Source organism: Crassostrea angulata, chromosome 8, assembly GCF_025612915.1.
Source record: "Crassostrea angulata isolate pt1a10 chromosome 8, ASM2561291v2, whole genome shotgun sequence".
NCBI lineage: Eukaryota > Metazoa > Mollusca > Bivalvia > Ostreida > Ostreidae > Magallana > Magallana angulata.
This window is the reverse complement of record NC_069118.1, coordinates 58885292-58903969: the sequence shown is the minus strand read 5'-3', so window position 1 is coordinate 58903969 and position 18678 is coordinate 58885292. Positions and strand designations below refer to the sequence as shown.

General features: G+C 34.5%; 1 protein-coding gene and 1 pseudogene across 1 annotated transcript in view; both read right to left on the bottom strand.

Moving 5' to 3' along the window:
* LOC128161682 (perlucin-like) overlaps positions 1-18678 on the bottom strand; it is a 120493-nt gene that overhangs the window by 25302 nt on the left and 76513 nt on the right. The gene's annotated exons all lie outside the window — the stretch shown is intronic.
* LOC128161667 (medium-chain acyl-CoA ligase ACSF2, mitochondrial-like) lies at positions 15965-18171 on the bottom strand (annotated as a pseudogene).

Below are 18678 nucleotides of genomic sequence, written 5' to 3'. Positions count from 1 at the left end.
TCACCTAAGTACCATAGTCCATACACAAACTTGTCGAGGAGTCTCATATATGCATTTAATTAAGTTTCATTCTGGAGTAGAAATATTATAATATTGTAATGATGACCACCTCCATGCCTGAAATCTTTCAAAAAGGACTAAGAAACCTATAATTTTAGCGAAAAACTTAAAGATCATAATAGAGTGCATGACCTGATATTGAAAAAGTGCAAGACTGATAGAAATTGATTTTCCCATATTGGTTAACTTTCAAGATATGTTTTATGTGTGTATGTTTTTATAGATAAACTAAAACAAGGTGGCTAGTATACATGTTTTATTTAAAACAAATTACCATTCCCCATCCCCAGGGGCAGACAGAAACTCTCCCTGTGGGCATTTAAATAGAAACAAAAAAAGCTGTATAAGCTATCAAATGATTTTCACTTCTCCTGTTTCAGCTTTTTTATATTCAACGTTCCTTTACAGTTGATCACCATCTGGCATTTATACCAAAATCATTTTACATGTACTGCTTATCAATGATTTTGGTTAGCCAACTATTACTTTACTATTAACATGTCTATCTGTTTATCTAGAGAGTTTAAAAACTGTTTTTGTTTCAAATGATAAAAATACTTGCATAACGCTCTTGATCATACAACTTTTAATTACCTTATATTCAATGATTGAATACTAAATATGAACAAACAAAGGAAGATAACTCCATTATGAAGAGGCAAGAAAAGATCACTCCCTTAACTGCCTGAACTCTTTCCAAATGCAGCAAAGTTTTACAATATCTTTAATTTGATAGACAGCTACATTCTTTCTCTTTTCTAATTATGTGAATTTACTCATTCCTTTCATTGAAATTCCTGAGCAGAATAAAGTAATAAGACAAATATATAACCCCCCCCCCCAAGGCATAACCTTTACCTTAGATGTAGGTGACATGAAATATTATTAAAGATTACAGATTACTGGTTTTTTTTTTTAAATATGCAGTCAGTTTTTATTCTGTGTCAGTAGATGTTTTTTAAACATTATTTAATTATTTTACATTAACACTTAATGACCATTTTGGCCACACCCTGCATTAAGAACCCTATACATTTTGAAAGATGGCTTTATTTTCTTTCTTTACATGCAGTCAGTTTTTATTCAGTATCAGCAGAAGTAAAGAAAACGATTTTTAAAATATTAAATGCATTAACACTGTATGACTATTTTGGCCCCGCCCTAGAGTCAGAACCCCTACCTCAGGGGATATGAAATTAATACTTTTGTTAGAGGGCGTCCTGGTTTACAAAATGATGAATTCAGTTTTTTTACATGTGTGTGGGAGTAGATAGGATAATTTTTAACCAGTATATGCATTTACACTATACATTCATTTTGGCCCCGACCTAGAGTCAAAACCCATACTCCAGGGGACATAAGATTTACAAATTTAATAGAGGACTTCTTGGTTAACATAATTATGAAGTCAGTTTTTTTTACAGATGTGCGAGAGTAGAGAAGAAGATTTGTAAACATAATATGCATTAACACTGTATGGCCATAGAGAGTAGAGAAGAAGATTTGTAAACATAATATGCATTAACACTGTATGGCTATATGGCCATATTGCCACCCCCCCCCACACTACGGCCTAACCCTCTGACCCCAGGGGCCATGAATTTCACAATTAAAGCAGAGGATTCCGTGGACATCATAACAATGCATTAAGTTTTTTCCCTCACACGAGTGGGAATAAAGAAGATGTTCTAAGATTTATTACATTTTCACTATATGGCTATATTGGCCCCTCCCTAGGGTCTAAACCCCATGTCTCAGGGGTCAGGAATTTCAAATTTTAGGTAGAAGACTTCGTGGACATCATAACCATGCATTTAGTTTTTAAAAAATGTATATGAGAGTAAAGAAGAAGATTTTCTAAGATCTAATACATTTTTACAATATGGTCATATTGGCCCCACCCTAGAGTCTGAACCCCTGACCCCAGGGGCCATGAATTTTACAATTATAGTACAGGGCTCAATGCTTATTACAATTATGCCAACAGTTTGACTTCTTGATGCCTATGAGTAAAGAAATTTTTTTTAAAAAGATTGCATTAATTTTTATGGTTTTACCGCCACCCCGCAGACCCCAGGGGGACAAGAGCCATGAATTTCACTCCCGTTCACCCATAGATGCTTTATGCCAAAATTGGTTGAAATTGGTTCAGTGGTTCCAGAAAAGAATCTTAAAATGTTAATATGTTAACACACGAAGGACGACGCACAACGCACAGCGACGGACGAAAACAGATAGCAATGTAAGAAAATACCCAAAATTTAAAAGGTAAAATTAATGGATTTTTTGTTTAGTTTATAATAGTTTTTAGGTAAACAAACCATTTTTGAAAATTTAAGGCAAATCTGATGGTTAATTTGTTGACCTTAAATGTGATGTGTTTTAACCCACAATGATGTCCCACAGCGTCCCATCACACCTTAAGTGGACTTTTGTTTTGTTATACATATTCTACATGTTTTCTACACATTTTCTAAATCTTACTCTCTACATGTATTCTACACTTTTTTGTTCACATTTTGGACGTTTTCAACATATTTTTACACATTGTCTTTATGTTTTCTACACCATTTCCTACACTTTTTTCAAATCTTCTACACTGTTACTTACAGAGCTGTGCTCCCCCTCCTGTACACTGCTGTAATAAAACAACAAAGACCCTTTGATAAGGTAATAAAGGACTTAATTACCTTCCCCAATATGTCTACAAGGAAAGAACAGAATAATAGAAATTAAGTATCATTTCTTGAACTACAGTCTAAAAAACTCGAACTACAATAGATTAACAGTGAAGGATATTTCTTCCACCACAGTCTAAGAAACTCCATTACTGAAATTTTATTTAAAATCATGCTTATGTGTTCTTATATCTAACGAAATCAAACGACATTTTTTTCCATATAAAGATTCCCGATCCAATCCGGAACAATATTTTATCTTGACCTATACTTTATTAAGACGCTGATAAGGAACTGATCGAAATTAAGACCGCTCTTTTTATATATATATATATCAGATAACGTTTTGTCAAAAATATATTTTGAGTCTTGATTTTGAAACTTTTGAAAATTAAAAAACACATTTTTATCACCAAGTTAATTACGATATTAGAAAATCTATTTCTGTACCCTGGGTATAATTGATTAAAGACCTTTGTTTAAATATTTTTACTTCCTGTTACCCTTTTACATTAAAATGAATACCTACTTGTTTGACACAGGAAAAAAGGGTTTGGTCTGTTAATGCTTTATAAACCGAGTGAGAGCGTAACCTGTTTTAGTACATTATACCGGTATTTGAGATATATTAAATGTGTAGCTACATGTACATTACGTATTCTCCAAGACACTTCTTTGTAACTTTTGTAAAGCTTAAAGAAACAAAAAATTATTTATTTACATATTAAGAGATATGATATGGATTTCGAATTCAAGAGTTGTTTATATAAATAAAGATGTTCATCGTGCTGATAAAATTGCACAGTAGCATGTCTGATGAAATTGCCAGAAGAAGATTGGCGGATTTTAAAATCTCGCCTTTACTTTTTGGCCTATAGTTTTGAACTATGTAAAAATGTTAACAAAAAATGCTGTATGCGTTTTTATGTTTTTGGGATTTGATACAAAACTGCGAAATCGTGGAAAATTGGAATTTACAGTATGAGATTAGAGCGGCTGGACCGTCTTTGATCACCTTATACTACTAAAGATATGAATCCTTATGAATACTGAAACAAAACTAAAATTTACAACTTTTTTTAACAGTATAATGTAAATAAAATCTAGAAAATATTTAAGACTTTCAAGACTGTTGATATGTATATTCCTGTATTATCTGATAGTCTAGTTGTTTGTTTAAATATACATGTATGTTAAAGAGTGTCAATAAAAAAAAATAAATGTACTTTGACTGAGTTTTACTTACTCATAGGAAATGATTATCAATGACTTTGTTAAAGTTCAACTGTATTGCACTGTACTGCATGTGTGATTCCAGACTGAGTATAATACTCATATCTGTTATTAGCGTCACTGTTTTTGCTCTCACCCAATCCGCCGGATAAGACTGATACATGGTTATTTCTCATAGATTTTACATGTTGATGTAAAACAGCTATTTCTGTCAATTGATTAGGAAATTTGAACATGTCATAATATGTAAAGTTCATTTAAAAAAATAATGAAAAGAGAAACGTTACAGTAAGCATTGAAATAACTTTCTTATTAGTTATCCATGACACAACAACCAATAGGTTTTAATTCTTACAACAACATCTACCATTATTTCCGTAGCTTATTATCATATATATATATATATATATATATATATATATATATATATATATATATATATATATATATATATATATATATATATATATATATATATATATATATATATATATATATGGTATAGTTGTATTTGTTTCACCCTCTTCAGAATTACTCATATAGACAGGAATTGGTTGTATGTTTTCTTTAATCCTATTTTGTGTGTTATCAGAATGTATCAGCATGGTACGTGTAAGGTTTAATCACATGGTTGTCAAAACTAGCACTGGTACATGATATTACCAATAATTATGTAAGTGTATATGTATATGATTATTTTCATGATGTGAACATCGACAGACTCCTTATTTCATTTCTTATTGCTCTTATTTTAAAAAAGAATCAGGGATTTGAAACAAGTTTTAGAGGTTCATTCCTAAGAGGGGTGGGGATGTATGAGCAAACGCCGTTTTGCAAATATAGAAAAATAGAGATGTTGACGTAATAAAGATTCATGATATAATATTTACATCTACCGAGTACGGTTTCTTCTCTATCTTTCGGAAACTTTAGTAAATGAAAAGCTCTATAGAAAAATAACAGGACTGATAATGAATACACACTTTTAAGGTAGTGATATACAAGGGGCATTAACATTTCTTCTCTGCAATAACAGTTAATAGCAATTGAATGTATGTCATATCTGGGCTTAACAATCTTATTGGAATAAGGTACCACCAGTGCGTAGTATGTGCATTAAACTTTAACTCTCCATCGAGTGGAGACTTTGTAACACGCATGCGCACAGTAGAACTTTATAGTATTATTCTTGTTCACATTTTAACCAGACAGGTTATTATTAACACAACTCTCTTAAACTTAATGTTTAATTTTACAACGGGATTATATTGATTTTAATTCAAAAACTGCCATATCAGGGCCACGACTGCAAGTAGCTGCATGCGCGGATGGAGAAATTCTTCTATTTTATCCAGGTAGGAGGGGGTAGGTTGCTTCAGTTTCCCGGGGGATTTTGAGGAATATTTTTGGAAATGTTTTAATATAAATTTAAAGGAATTTAAATTTTGCAGGGGGGATGGGGGTTTAGATCCTTGATAACTCTAGATCCGCCCATGAGATGCAGGTATGTAGCTCTACGAAAAAGTAGGGTTATAGTACCATGTCACAGCTCCAGCTCTTCAAAAAAAAACCTTCGCAAGTTCTGGCCCACAAATATTTGGGCTAGTTTGGGACTGATATTCCTTTTGTTACAATAAATTCGGTACAGTACCTAAAATTCCACGGACATTTTATGACAGACATATTACTTTACTTTCCTCTGATATTCTTTTAATCATTATCACCAGCCCCGTTAAATGAGGGAGCGTGGTTTGTGTAGACATGGGAACTCTCAATCATCATGTGGATAGAACTACTTCACTGAATTTTTCCAAGGAATACGTACAGAAATAAGAATAATCGGTTCAAAACTAGCGCATTTTATCTGCTCCGTAAATTGCAATTTTGTTTATTTAAACGAAGAACTGTAACTCTACGGAATGTAAACCCTAATTTTCCCGTAGACACAAATCGCAGAGGATCCGTTAACTGCAAGAACATTTCAGAACTCCGAGGTGTGCATGCGTAGTAAAGTCTCTCCAAAGCGCAACAATTCAGAGCAGCATCTTCACCCGTTTTCCTCTCAGACCATGTTGAAAAGGTATGATTAAACACCATGCAAGACTCCGCAGCACGTGAGATTAAACTTATAGGTCACATTTTATCTTCCGCTGGCTTTCAAAAATTTAATAGGCACAAAATGTAAGGGAATTATTCATTCTGTTATTCTTTAATCCAATAACATTGTACATGTATATTTTTTTCGAAATTTAAAGGAAAGCCATCTTTTCATATATTAAATATAATCTAAATGTGAAAGCTACTTACATTCAAATATAAAAAAGTCAGAAGGAAAAAAGCATACACTGAGATAAATCTACTTTCTATCTGTACAAAAGTTTGTGTTGAGCTCCTCTAATGGAAGATGACGATACACCGGCTTCTTGTTATCGACCATTCTCCCAGCACGAAAAGGTCAACCCATTTCTTCTTGGATATCACTCAAAAGATGCTTTTTAAATCTGAAGAAAAGTTTCAAACGTATAAATGCTTTCATGATCCTATCGTAGCAGTTTGAATATCTCACGTGATCAAAATTAACTAACATAATTTTTTTGCTTTGTTTGTTTCGGTTGGAGTTCCAGATAAGACGCCATTCCATATTCATTTTTGTGTCTTCATTTTCTTGAAACCCCCAGAACGCAGAAGTAAGAAATATGACGTAATTTTCAGATTTTGTCACGGATGACGTCACTTGATCAAATATCGAGGACCCCGGAAGGAAATCCCGCTCAGGCCAATGAACTCGATACATTTGCGTTTCAAAATAAGGTAAAAAAAAACTTCTTTAAGCCATCTTGTCAATTCAGGGGAATTTTCTTCACAACAAATATAAATATCAAACCTACAGTCTTGTTCTTTTGTTTTACGGAATGCAATGACCTCTCTGATTAAAAGGTAAACTTCAATTTTAAAATAATGTACGTTGAAGATCAATGTTATCGGAATGATAACAAATGTCAGTGTAAGATAAAAGTACCAACTTCGTTTTTCACAGACGTCAAACTCTGAGGTACTCTGTATAGCGGATGCTTAAGCCTGTGTCCCTGCACGTGAATCCAAGGTCATCACCACAGTCATGGTTCATCAGCCAATCTCTGAGCCACAGTACCGAGCACGTGCAAGGAATGACTGCATCAATTTTTAGAACACACGTCCTCAAGAACAGACCCCGAAGAACACTGGACAGAACAGTGATAGGATTTCCGCGCAAGTCTATCCAGGACGCTTTTTCCAGATTTCGCAGAAACGAGCGAGGAATGGCAGTTATCCTGTTGTTTGATAAATCAATGCGTTTTACGTTCCGTAGAAATTTCCCTGTAAAGTGTTTCAAAGATGAGATCTCGTTATTGTCAAGGAGTACTGTTGTATTTTGGTATTGCCAGATATGTGTCACTTTTCGAGTGTCGCTTGGTTTAAGCCTCGAAATGAGCAATTCAGGAACACTGTTTCTAATGATGGCTTAACATAGCATTCGCATAGACTTGGACATATGCTGTTGTTAAGACTGGTTCTGAAGATATCAGTTTTGTTTTCACGAAACAAGTAGGAAATGTTATACATCTGCCCTGTGATATGGTCAGTGCAGTCAACATTAAACGCTCCAGATCTTGCTAATTCTCTAACACTTTTATGAAAAGAAAACAGTTCACTGGAACATTCAAAGCTGGAGTCACCAAATATGATGTATCGGTAAAATTTCAAACACGACAAAAGTGATGGGTCTTTCTCCGTTTTAAAGAGTTTTGCAATGTCTTGAAATGGCTTCAAACATCCGTAAAGGTGCAGATTTAACCTTCCGCCTCGTCTATGGTCTTCATGATCAATAAATGTTGTTATCGACCAGTTGCTATAGCAGCTGGGGTATGGACCATCGACGTCACAGTTAATGATTTTATCAATGCAGTTGTTGGAGAAATCCACAAAATGGAACACTCTATCCGGATAGAGGTTGGATATATTTACTGTTGTCAGTGTTCCCCTCTGACTTTGGAAGGTCATGTCTTTTAGCTGAAGGTGGGGAGACTGTAGAGTTCTCTGATCAATCCAAGCTATGTCATTGAAAAAGAGATCAATTTTCCACAGGTATTACAGCTTGTCAAAAGTACCTTTACGTATGTAAGAAATCCTATTTTCACGGAGGTCAAGGACACTCAGAAAGGTCAAAAAAGAAAGGTTCCCTATGGTCTTTATTTAATTGTCAGACAAGTCCAGCTCCAGAAGGTTTGGGAATGTGCATTTATTTTCAGGAATCGAGCTAAGATATCCGTGGTTATGTCGACACTTAGTAAACGTGTGCTTTGAATTGCTCTTGTTTCCTATATAGACAAATCTTGCATCACCAAGGGCACTGGAATATTCTACAAATAGAACATCTTCTCTCACATTGCTCTTGTATGGAGAAAAATGGTAGAATGGTGCGGCGTGACTGGCACAGCATCTATAACGACCTTTATGGGGATAAAATATCTCATTGATTCGTATCCTGTTTTCTTCTTCTGAGGGACAAGATGTCGGACAGTACATAAATGCGTCAGAGGAACTGTTTTGTCGCTAAGTCCCGCGAGTTAAAAGAGCGTAAACTGTTTCAGTACATTTTATTTGAGATATATTGAATACATGTAGCTATATTATGTATTATCCAAGGAACTTCTTTGTAACTTTTGTAAAGTTAACATAGAAACAAAAGATTATTTGTTTACATAGTGCCTTTAAAAAGAGATATAAGATGGAATTGAAGAGTTGTTTTATATGAATTACTTCTTCATTATTTGAGCTGATAAAATTGCACTGTAGCATGTCTGGTAAATAGAGCATAGAGTCCGATGCTTTTCAAATAATACATTTTCGTTTAAATGCAAAATTGTCCAAAAATTGAACTTTTTTTAGTTGAAGGTACAACAAAGAGAGGCCAACATTTCCTTTATTCAACTGTTTTGAAACTTTAATATTTTGTGTTTTGGAACAAAAGTTTAAAATATTTCTTTAAATAGTCAAAGTATGAATGAAATATGATGTCACATTTTTGTTCTCATCGTTTCAATTCTACTATTTTAATCTCCTTTTCATGAGATTGTCATTTTTATAATTTTATTACAATAATACTACTTTTCGAGATAATGAATATTTTTTGTTATTTTTAAAAAAAACCCTTTTGTTCCTTTGAAATTGAAACATAAGTAAATTATGATGCAACTTTTTTTTAAAAAATAAATGCTTATTAATTATCGTTTAACAGCAGAATTGTCATAAACCCGTTACTAAGATATATTAGATATGGAATTTGACCGCTAGTGAAAGAAGATATGCTTTAAAAAATATTTGACAGAGGTGAAAATTGAAAAAAATTATAGATAACATCATTACTTTTGACCGTTGATTTATTTACATGACCTTAATTCTAAATGCAAGTTACTCATTCTTAAGGTTCTCCGATCCTTAGCCTCAATGTATTTTTTTATCATAAAAACTTTATAATGAAATAAAATAAGAAGAAATTTGTTGATGGTATCCATGCATTTTAAAAAGTTATTGCAATTTTATCCACGATGAATATCATGGAATAAATATAAAAGTTGAGATCAAATTAGAAAACAAAAACGATTGTACCGGTGCATCGGAGGGTTAAACCCCTTTCCCAGAGTGTAGTAGTTCTATGTTAAACCACTAAGCTAATAAGTTTGTTGAATAACTGCATGTTATAATAACACTACATAACTAATTAAAATTATCTATATAAAAGGCAGATTTATGGTACGAATAAAAAAATTCCGGATAATTTTGAGTTATCGAACATTGCCGAGAATGGGGGAGAGTTAAATTAAAGTTGACTAAATGGCACATTGAATATAAAATAGTACACCTGAAATGATCAAAATACCCAGTACTTCGATTTCTTTACCTATTGTAATTAAAAGGTATGATTCGTATATAAAAAAATATTACTATTTGTCTTAATCTATTATACTTTAAGTGAGCTGGATATCCAAGTGGTAGCCATTTTTAGGCCATATTTACACCAATCAGATGAAAAGCTCTGTATAAAGATATAAAAAACCCAAATTATTTTTATATAACTTCATTACTTAATAATACTTTAAGGTCAATGATAGATGTATCATAACATGTTTAGAAGTTTAAGGCAGATCTTATGGATAATTTGTTGACCACAGCCTCCTGAAAATTCTTTGGTATTTAGCGGGAAAATATTCCGAAATATTCCGAAAACGTCAAGAAAAATCAAACAATTTTTTCCAACAAAGTAATCCCTGTCAAAATTTGATGACACTGATCCGTTTATGAAGATTACACAATGGCTGCACAGATTTAAAAAAAAGAAGGATAAAAGGGAAACAGATACAATTTGGTGTGTGAAATAGACAGATTATTACTACAAAATGTCATTTTTGTACCTAAATGCACTGTTCGAAACTTCTTATATTATACATTTATATATACAGACATATATGTCTATGTTTATGTATACCGAAAAATCAAATCCCAACAGTCAGTATATTTTCATTCCAGTTTTTATAATATTTGTTGTAGTTGAGAAAGGGGATACGAACAATATAGTCTTATATATAATATAGTCTTATTATACATTTACTTTATCTGATTTGCGCCGATATTTTCGATAATATCGACTGCAATTGGATACAGTAAGAGTATAATTATAAAGTTCAACATTTTAACAATTTTATAGATTTAAAAACCAACAATATTGAAACAGCTAGAATGTCAGATTACCACCACTAAAACTGCAGGGTGAAGTTTTCGTAACGTTTCTGTTGGTAAGGCCTGCGTAGAAGTAAGTCTCTACAGGAAAAACGATATTTCTATTTTCCTTTGTTTAGGTAAGGACATAACATGTAATAATAGATGGTAACAAGGACTATAACTGTTTTTGTTATGTAAACATAAGTGAATCGTTGGATCGATTCTGTACAAAGCATGGCATTATCATTAAAACTGGCTCCTTTTTGGTAGCATTTAAGTTAAACAAATATATCCTTGTAATTGATTATATAATAAATATCGTATACACTTCACACGTTATCGTGAAAATATTTTGAAAATGTTTACTTAAAAATATGTGGTTAAATGACTTTTTTATGCACACAACAACTTCCTCAACAAAACACTATTTTCTTGAAAATAAAACAGATTTAATCACTGTGACAGGAAATCGTGATTACTGACTGACAATATCTAACTTCGGTGTACTGTAATGCTCTAATACGTGCATGGTACTGTACTCTATTTGATCAATAGCGTTACTGTTATTAGTATTGCCGCATCCGTTGACGTTCTTCATCCATTGTGTTTATCATTGTAAAACATTTCTTTAAAAGCGGATGTTTGTTATAATACCATGCGTAATCCAGGATGTACATCATCCTGCATGCTTTTATATGTCCAACGTATTGAAGAATAACTGCAGTGATAATGCTAGGCATCTTTGATGATCGTCGCTAGTGTTACAAATTCTGAACTTCAGTGATTTTGAATAGCTATTAAAAAAATGCCATCTATTGTGTCAAACGTCACCATGAACAAGGAAGTGACGTTGGAAGCGTTGAACCGTGTCATGGCAGACGACAGATTGCCGGTGTCTGTTATCATGATAATAACAAATTCCATTGGTGCTGTCGCAAACTGTATGATCGTCTTTGTTTTCCTCTTTCGACTGACAAAATGGATGGATTCTGGTCGTTTTTTTGTCCCGTTTTTAGCGATGAACGATGCGATTGTTTGTGTAGTAGGGACTGTATACAGAGTGTACCTTAACTTTTACTTTATTACACCTAAATCAGACATTCTCTGTCAGATAGGAACGTGTTTCCTTAACGTATTTAAAGTTATATCTTCCACAATTTTACTATTAATAGCAGTTGACCGTTTTCTATTGTTCTACCAAAATGGTAAGAAATCCTTTAGTTTAAAACAAAAGTGGATCTCATTATGTGTCGCAGTAGTTATTGCAGCGATCTCTGGTTCCACAATCTGGATCTTCTACGGAGAATTGGAGGTTCAAGTTAAAGAGTATCGCAATTTGAATGTTGAAAACGTTACATTTTATCAATGCAGCGAGAAACAAGGTCGGAATAATGAAACAGCTGCCATCGTTTATATGGTTATTATACTGTGTCTGGTTTTCTGTCAAATAATAGTTATGGCGGTTCTATATTCCTATATTGCTCGTATTATCTACACGGCGTTTAAAAAAACGACACAAAGGAAGGAAAAAAATGCACCAGCAAAACAAGATTCCATGGGCAAAACGTCGTCTTTTGAATTAGGACCCATTGGCACCAAAAACGACTCCATTATTAAAACCGAAAGAAAGACCGGAAGGTCAACAGAACGTCTTAACATTTTGTGGGGTAAGTCATTGTCGAGACAAACCTTGACCTTTCACTTCCGGAAGCACCGCTTCACCTACACCTTCATGGTATTAACAGGGGTGTACGCCTTCAACCGGTTTCCTTCCATGGTCATAAAGCTCATGGCCATCACCGTGGGAGAGCACACGTTCTGGCACCAGCTCACCTACAGTCAGCTCCAGGCGAGCCTCATAGCCGACAGCTCGGACATATTCGACTCAACAATTCATCCGTTCATCTATGGGTTTCTGGATACAAAATTAAGAGAAGAGATAAAGGGAATGTTTAACGGCAGAAAATAGACATATTTCAACACCGCAGGTCACTTTTTTTATTGTTTGGTGTCTAGACAAATAGAGAAGAGATTAAAGGAGTGTTAAAGGACAGAAAGTATTGTATTGTAAAGTACTTAATTCTTGTATATACAATTGTTAGGAACACTTATACAGTACACAGGCAAGATGTGCGTTTGTGTTTTTTATACTTTAGACAAAAAAGTATTTTATCCATCTTAACACATTGTGTTAATATTTCCAGTATATTTACAATGTAAATAATTTTTATAACGAACATGTTTACATTCCATTTCGTGATAGTGATAATTTTTTATAGTATGAATCGTAAGTTTAAACTTTCTCCTCTTTGTTACGATGTAATGAAGGCGTTCTATCTCAATCTAATTAAGATAAGTTGTAAACTGATTTCAGTTAGTTTGTTTAGATTGCTTTCTTTCTACCATGTGTGCATACAAAAACAAACTGTCATACAGCTAAATTCCTAATACATCTTCCTGTAAAAATCATCAAAAGATGGCTTGTATCAATTTTAATTTCCGATATGCTTGTAGATATGCAAGATAATATGAAAGCAAAACATAAATTAAATGCATGGGCATGTTAACTATGAATAGTTTCAAATCAGAATATAGCGTATGATAGTCTATAGATGTGTATTATTAAAAATAAGATAAACAGTTTAAAAAAAATGTATTGAATAAAAATAGCTACAACAATGTTTCAGGGTTAAGTGCATATCTGCATACAGGAGAAAAAACCGAATCCTAGAAAATGGTTAAAAACTGAAAATACAGCAGTATTGAAACGAACGATTCAATTTTTGAATACATTTGTACCAGTACATTCTTTTCACTTCATATTGCCAAAAAAGTTAAACTGTGAGCATGAAACTTATGATTTAAAAATGGGCCTTGTTTGATGTCGGGTTTTTGGTGCATGAAGAAATATAATATAGTACGAGTAGATGTTTTCATGGTACTACAACATAAAAAAGGCACATGATATCTGAGGTAATAAACTCTAGGAGTGTAAGATATTAGAGGTCAATAAAGAATTGTGTTATTGTTTGTTTCGTGTCCTTTTTTTTTTTTTTTTTTTTTAATTTTTTTTGTTTCTACTGGCTCCCTTCTTGATGAAATGTGCAGTGTAATAGTAACTTCACTAAAATATGTACATATCAACACGCGAACTCAAACCCAGCATGTTTCCTATCTGTGAAAATCAAATGCATGAATGCAAGATTTTACCTTAACGCTATTTAAAAGAATACAGCTTAAATTGATTGATTTTACAGGTGGTATTCAGTTTTTATCTCTATGCCGCGGTGTGTCACGTCATCTGGGAATTGCTTGAGGTGCACGGCTCAAAACCCCCTTATACATATTTTTATCATCATATAGTGAATCTATCGTGGTTATTGTTTATTTGATTTCAAAGTTGTGAAAACCGTCTTAATTACTGCATACTATAGCATTGAATGATTTATTTTTGACGTCGTCGTGTCAATAACTGCCGTCAGGTGAGCAGACAAATTATCATAACGCGCTAACGCACGTTATTCGATATGTCTGCTCACCTGACGGCAGTTATATTTTTATTGACACGACGACGTCAAAAATACATCATTCAATGCTTATATTTACATTCCCTCACTGAAGAAATCAATTGCTTACTTAAATAAATCGATATAAAGTGCATATCACGGAGGGAGTAAATTAGTAACAGCAAGAACGGCTGATTTGTAAAACCGGTTTAAACTGGTTATCAAAGAGACTGTTGAGATGAGATCGACGAGCATGAAAATATAATCCATGAAAAATAACCATTGAAATGTTGCTTTTAACAATAAAGTCAACTGTTTTGGTGAATAATTATAAAACATGGTCTTTTGACAACATTTATGAAATACATTTTTTAACCGATAACATAGAAATCACTGTTTGAGAACTACTTATGTAAATTACTTGAAAATCCATACGCAGTGAATAGGTGTTGCATTTAGAGGCATTTAAACATCACGGAATTTAATGGAAAAACACAGTAGAATGTAAATATAGGGAAATATTCACCCCCGTTTTATTTTCGCCCCCTTCGCCCTCCTTGTCTGCGGGCGAATTTAAGACTGGACGAATTCTAGTCTCTCAAATTATCTCTCTAAACACAACTGTGTCTCCAGGGCGAATCCAGGACTCAGGGCGAAACTGCTTGCAAGTGAAGAAGGGCGAACATTACAGGGGGCGAAAATAACCCTGCATATTTTGTACACATGCATGCCTATACGGATATATTGTTAAGAGAAAAAGTAAACTTGTTTAGTAGTTTTAAACATAATAACTTTTAAAATAATAACCAGGTGTGCTTGTTTAAAAACTGTTTACAAAGGTGTGGAGAACCTTAAATGGTTAGGTACTGTAACATTACTATCACAATTGGCTTTTTGAGGTTGTTTGTTTTTACCAATAATATTACTTGATTCAATAATAATATGAAAAAAGAAAGCTTGACAATGGTTCAACGCACAGGCACTTGTTTCTGAGAAAAAAATGACCCTATAGTATAATAGATTATGCTATACTTTAGGGTATTTTTTTTTCTCAGAAACAAGTGCATGTGGTTCAACGGTATGAATTGATAGAAATTATAGATAACCAAAAATCATACTCTTTACATTGAAGGGAAAACAACTACGCTCAGTTAAAAACAGCAGAATTAGATATAATTTAATCGAAACGAATTTATTCACTGACAGGAAATCGCAGTCAATGTTCAACTGTAATGAACTACAATGCACTAGTATTTTTAGGTTACTTTACTCAAACTGATCAAAGCGCATCTGGGTCATCACATCAGACCGATTTCTTTGTTAATCAGTATATTGAACATTTCTTTACTGTCGCAAAAAAAAACCGTTACATGTGGTCGAACTTATCCGGCAAAAACCGGAAAATACGTCAACAAGGGCTTTATGATAGATTTGATCACGCCCCGACCGAAATTATCACCTCATAATATCCAAAGAATGATTCCTTATTACTTATATTTATATAATTTTAAACCATCTTACGATTAAATATTTAAATATAAATAAGCAAAACCCGCTGGCGCCTCAATTTGGCTTAATGAGTTATATAGTACAAAATCGATACGTAGTGTTATCACAGGCAAAGACACAGGAAATTGTATATATATGATTATAAGTACAACATATAATAATGTAATCGCCGATCGACGTATTTACCAACTGTTATGGAACCACAGGATAAAGGACCTGATAATTTTAGGATGTTTATTAAGAAACTAATGTATAAAGTTGACGAGCTAGAATACATCTTGTAGAGTAATATACAGGTGAGCATATGCCATATATAACAGAAAATAAAACTGTGTAAGTAAAAACAACAACAGAGATTCAGGGTAATAAAGAAACAAAAGTTGATACCTGAAACGAGAAAAACAAAATCTTAAAAGCTAGTTTAAATGTTGACAAATAGAAGAACAAGGAATTTAACAGATACATCTTTCCATTATCCCAGCATTGTGCTCAATCGATAACTGTTAACACATATTTTTGTAAGATATAATCAACACATAGAATGCATATTTATTCCTAGTACATAACATTGTCAAAAAATAAAACCTTAACTACAAGAATGAAGCTTAATTATGGTATGATACTAGAACTTAGACCTAAACAATCTCATCTGCTCCTAACTATAGCGAATGACGTCTGTGAATTTTCATTGAAGGTGAAAAATCATATGAATGATCAGCGCATGTAGCCCTCCCTAGCTGAGCCTTAAATCCAACAGAACACATCCTCTATTCATTTATTTTTGAGACGGTTCTCAGCGTCCATCTTTATCATCCGTTTGTTAGGTTTACCAGTGCCCAACATTGGAAACGAATCAAACTTGAAGTAGTACGTCGGTCTCTCACCCAATCCAAATGCCGACTGCCTAACTTCAAAATGCTCCTCACAAAAACGTTTGACGTCATCAACAGTGACGTCAGAATTTCTGTCTGTGACAAAACAGAGACACACCTCTTCATATAGACGCTTGTCTGGGACAGGAACCACGGCCACGTGCAGAAGATCGCTCATCTGTATGACGACATCTTCTACAGCATCCGGCATAATTTTCCTGGTGCCGCGGGAAATAATGTCCTTTATTCGTCCTTGAATTACGACGTTGTTGTCATTGGTTATAGCTGCAATATCTCCTGATCGAAACCATCTGTTACCAGTAAAAGAAACTTTGTTGGCTTCTTCGTTTTGAAAATATCCCTTAAATGCCATACGGCTTCTGATGCAGAGCCCTCCCGGAACCCCTCGGGGAAGAACGTTTCCACTGTCATCCACGGTCTTCAGTTCGACTCCTCCCACCGGACCGCCAATGTCTCCGATCTCCAGTGTGTCCCCTTCTTGTATCGGGGGTCTCATTGTGACAAAACCCGCCTCCGTCGACCCATACACTACTACCAGATTCTTTGTATAGACCCCAACAACCTGTGTGTAGAAGTTATCAATAATCTGACCACCACAAAGGATAACGTCCAACTGAAAGTCGTCAGTGTAAGAGTCCTTCAGGGCTATCAGGTCCCCTAGACAGTATGGCATCAGGAGGGCTTTTGAGCATTGTTCTGCTTTAATCATGTCCCATACTGACATGATGTCATTGCCTTTGATTGCCAGTGAGGAATCGCTGAACACCCGAGTGATGCCGTTGCTGATTTTGATGACAGGTGACCCGCCTACCCAGCCAAACGGCCGGTCGTTGTAAGTCTTTTCTTGAATGGACTCCACGGTGATCAATGTGAGAATGTGGGACCATCTTTGGCTTCCCTGTGCTGCCGGAGGTGGTAAAAATAAGAATTTCGTCCTCGGGATAAAGCACTGGAAGCTGCACATCAGTGTCTTCCATTTCCAGGATTCCTTGAAGATTTCGGTAACCTTGGATACCGTCAACTTCCCTGAGAAACAAAACTGTCGCGTCGTTCGAGTCTATGTCCTTGTACTGTCTTGAAGGACGTCGGCGCCAAAAAAGCGCAAGTAACTGCAAAAATGGCGTCCAGAAACGCTTCTCCTTTCCCAGGGTCGATCAAGAAAGCTTTACAATCCGCCTGCCTGAAGATATCCCAGAGATCCCGCGCGTCTGTGACGCTTATTGTCACATGGACAGCGACGCCTCCCGCCAAAAGTATCGCAAGCTCTCCTACAACCCATTCTAGAGTGTTTGGTCCAAACAAGGCAATCTTGTCCCCCTTTTGAATCCCTTTGTAAACCAGGAACTTTGCCAGCTTAGAGGCTTCCACGTACAGTTCCTTATACGTCATGGCATCACGTGACCCATCTATTCCGCGGTGTATCAAGATTTCGAGGTCTCGGAATCGCTGGGAGTTTTTCTGAATAAGTTTTGTGATTGTACAGTATCGATGGGGTTTCTCTCGGGGTTTCGAAAGATAGCTCAACCTCGACATGATAAGTGATATTGATGTCTTCTGTTAATAGGACAAAAACGATCTACTTTTTATCGCATAAAATAACTTTACCCATGGCAATTTAAGCCTAAGTTCTCTATAATCAATGAAATTTTGTGAGAGAAGTAACAGAATGACAGATGGCCGTGGTCTGACAGGACAGAGCAAAAACAATACCATCTTCTCCCAACTTTGATCTCGAGTACATTAAAATAATGCAGATGTCTGATTTAATTTGTCGCTGTATGTGTTAAAGAGAGCAGTATATTGTAGCGCGACCGAGCGTGCGGTCTTATTTTCCCACTATTCTCTATAAACTAATCCATTTTTAATTCATTGTTAATTTCCTTCTTTGGTAGCGTAAATAAAAGTTCATGTATCCATTAACAAATTTATTCCGTGTTACATTTTAACAATTTACAAAAACGTAGGTCACTTTCTAACTCTGACTCTCGAAATAGAGCTCTACATGTACATCTCATCTCACTCACGCTTTCACCCAAATAT